Source organism: Hydra vulgaris, chromosome 09 (assembly GCF_038396675.1).
Source record: "Hydra vulgaris chromosome 09, alternate assembly HydraT2T_AEP".
Lineage (NCBI taxonomy): Eukaryota > Metazoa > Cnidaria > Hydrozoa > Anthoathecata > Hydridae > Hydra > Hydra vulgaris.
In genome coordinates, this window is record NC_088928.1 from 19,103,260 (window position 1) to 19,107,327 (window position 4,068).

Here is a 4,068-nt window from a genome sequence, read left to right on the forward strand (position 1 = left end):
ATGTAGACTCTTTTAGACAAGTCAGTCAGCAAATTTAGATAGTCGGTCAGCAAATGTCGACTAAGCATTCGGAAATTTCAATAAACAAAGACCTAATTTTTTTATAGATTGGCAAAAATTAGCCCCCCACCCCTCCTTATACGTGACATCTACTTGCGCCGCAAAGTGACTCAGTACGATTCGACGCGTATAATGCGTATGTGCGCCTTAAAGGTGACTATACGCGTACAAAAACATTTTTCTTTAAGTTTTAGAATCTTCAAGACAAACACATTATCTTGATATATTACTCTACTTGATTTTTAAAAAAAAATGGTTTTTAAAGGATGTTGATACATAAAGAAAAAAAACTCTATTTTGTTACATTTATTTTATTATTTACATTATAATTAATTAATTAACTTTATCTGGTAACGGTTTTCCTCGATAGCTCTTATGTTTTCTAAAAGATATGCTTGATACTTTTGGATCTGATCTTACTAGAAGGTAGTGCATCTGATTCATCATTGTGTTTAACCTTGATATTTTTGCCGTGTGCATAAGTCTAGAATTTCTTATCTGTTTATTTAAACTCTCCGATGCATCTTCCGAATATACCCCAATCGGCAATGGTAATTTATGTGATATAGAAGAACTATGCAGTAGCAGTTTATGTACTGTAGAAGGCATAACATACCAGTCGTACAAACTCACTATACGTTAACTGTTTCAGTGCACTATAAATCTAATTCATTGATATTAACAGGATATCCGCAAAACATGGTTATGAGAATATTATGCAATCTTTCAATTATATCACAATCAACTTAATTTCAGAAAAAACTTCACTATTTTTAAATGCTCTTCTGGCAGCATTGCCGTCATTGGTTTTTCCAGACCCAGTTTTAGGCATGTCAACATATAGGCTTTACCGTTCTCTGAAGAGTACCTGAATCTCTTTTTTTTTAAGTCTACAGATAATTTTTCCTCAATTGTTTTTGGCTTATACTTTTTAATTTCAATTTTATAACTCAAATAAAGAATAAATTCTAAGCATTTGATCCAGTAATGCAAAGCTGTAATTCCAAGCCCTAAGGCTCATTCTCAGTTTTTGCTTTTAATAAATCGATTTTGTTCATTTTGTTGGGTTTAGCATTGTACACATTGCAGGATTGAGTTGATTTTATCTCTGTAAGTGCGTTAACTACTTTATTATCAAACATTGTAAGATCAACTCTATAGCTGATATTAAAGGTCATCTTTCTTCCTGCAATTTCAAAAACCTTGCAAAACGTCTTTAAGGTATTTATTTGGATAAATTTGGACTCTCTTTTTTATATTGTAGATAAAGAGTCTACAATATAAAAAAGAGAGCCCTACAAGTTGTCGCTTTTGTAGACTTTTTATCTACAATTATATTTTAGATAAAAAGTCTACAAAAGCGACAACTTGAAGGATTTCCATTTTTCCAAATTTCGCCATCTTCTACTTTGAGCAATAGAGGCACAAAAGCTGTGCTAAAAAGATTTTCTCCACTTTTAAGTTCTATACTTGTGTTGCTTGTCTCGTATTTCTGTTTATAAATACTTTGGCTTGATGCTCCATCAAAACCAATCTTTCCATATAAAACTCCAAATATTTCGTTACCTTGACCACAATTAGGCATATCAATCATTTCAGTTATTCTACTCACAGTGTGATCTAACATGCTTTGAAAAGTACACTTTGCAGAAATTTCAGAAAAGTGTATATTCTCAGATAGCATTTCAATTTTTCCTCGAAAACATCGTGCAAGGTAGGATAAATATGTACATTGTTTACAAGAGTTTTTGATCATTTGATATTGTTTATCGCTGTGATCAGTGTTCATTTTTAACGCAAGAGCTTCCTCTACACTCATATTAATGGGAAATGTTTTATCCAAAGTTTCATAAACTTTTTCTAAACTCTTTAAAACATTAGAAACATTGTTTTTTTTAAATAGATGCTTTTTTTTTTCTCCAGCAGCATTTGCACTTTTTGCAGAGGCTAAAAATGGAGCTTCATGATGTTCAGTGGCTAGTTCTTTTATTTTATTTTTTTGCTTCGCTCTTCAAGAATACTCCATTGTTTGTGGGGCCTTCCAGAACCAAAATGGCTATTTTTATTGTTTATTTCTTTGAAGCCAACGATTTTTTTTTTGTATAAATGAATCATAATTTCGTCCACATTGTTTTAGTTTTTTTTTCACCTTTGAAATAAATATAACTAAAGCAACCTTTACTTTATTTAAGTTTTCTTTGCGAATTTCTTCAGTATTTTTTATTTCATTAAGTAAATCCTTCCATAATCTTAATTTATCCACTCCTAATTCACGTATATTTGGGATAAGATCTAATCTTTTCATTGTTATTATTTTTAAGAACCATCATTATAATAAAACTAATAAATCAGAAACATTTCAAATTACATCATACATTTTTTTACTTTACACTGTTTAAAATTTTATTTTGTTATGGCTTTAACAATTGTTACATTGTTACATCCTGTAAAAATACTATATTACTAAGTTAACTTTATATTACAGGAAATAATAAAGTTGTTCAGTTAGGCTTTTTCAAATATGTTGTACTTTTCGAATAATAAATCGTTCTTTAAAATTGTCAATAAACATTTTAACAAACTTTTAAATAGTATATAATGACAAAAGCAAGTTTTTTAAAACTTTATTTAATATTTATGATTTAAAAACCATATTAGAGCAAGTAATACAAGTAAAAAATTAAAATGTAAGTTTCCCGCCATTTTTATTTGTTTGACTAACAAAATGCTTTCAAAAATGGCGGAAAACAAAGTTTTTAAGTGTTTAACAACGTTTGTATTTCTTTAATAACTTCCAATACCGCAGGAGACCGCAGTAATCCCTTTATATTTTAAAAGTAGAAATATTAATTAACTAGAAAAAATAAATATATTTTTGGAACTCGGTGGAACATTTTTTCAGCTGACACCATGGCCTACTGTTATTATACTGCCTGATTTGTTGCATTTTCCTGAAAAAATTAAGAGGCCAGTTTTTTTACGGCAAATGTTTATTTTATTAAAATGGTCGAGGAATACCTGAGATTATCATCATGTAATTACATTATGCTATACAATATTTTTTGCTAACTGATTTCCTGTTTCAGTATATTCCAATAACATATGAAATACTGAAATAGGCTTTCAAATAGCTATGTATCAAAATGCTACTAAAACAAACTTACATATTGCAAAGACTACTTACAACTCTTATTAGGAAATAAAAATAAAGGTTTGTAATTTTATATGTATTAAGGATTTGAGAAAAAAAAATTTATTAGCACTAGCTATCAGTTCTTTATTTTTTTTTAAACTCTTTTACCTGATCTTTTCTTACAGAATCTGTAGTTTCTTTTTGTAAATTATTATAAAAAATATTAATAACGATTCGAGATCCATATTTAATTCCCCATTCTTGGTGATACTCGCATGTGAAATCAACACTGCTATAATAAATCTTAAAAATTTGTTCTGCAAAACTTTTAAGTGATAAAGAATAACTGCAATGTTTGATTAGAATAGGAGAAATAATATCTAGAATACTAAAAAGATGATAAATAAAATCAGACAAGGATTGACTTGGACATATAAGTCCACCTCTGGATAATATTTTCAGATATTCGTTATTAAGAACATCTTGGTCTGTAGAAACCATTTTTTGACCACAAGATAGCATTTAAATCTTTTTTTTTCAATTTTTTTTAGCAATGTAGCCTGCTATAGTAACAGCAATTTCCATGCTATCTTCAGAAAGCTGACACTCTAATATCTCTGAAGACAACAATGCAATATCTTGCATAATGTTTTCCAAGTTATTTCTAACATTTTTTATTAAATGGATTATATCATATAATAGATATGTTTTTAAAACTCCATTATAAGCTGGATGATAAATAAATAGTTTTTTATCTCCAGTGTAGGATTTATGTAACTCTGAAAATGCATTAACATTGGTAGAATGATTATCTGTAATAATAGCTCTTACTTTAAAACCTGATTGATGCAATGAGGTAATGCACTCATCAATTT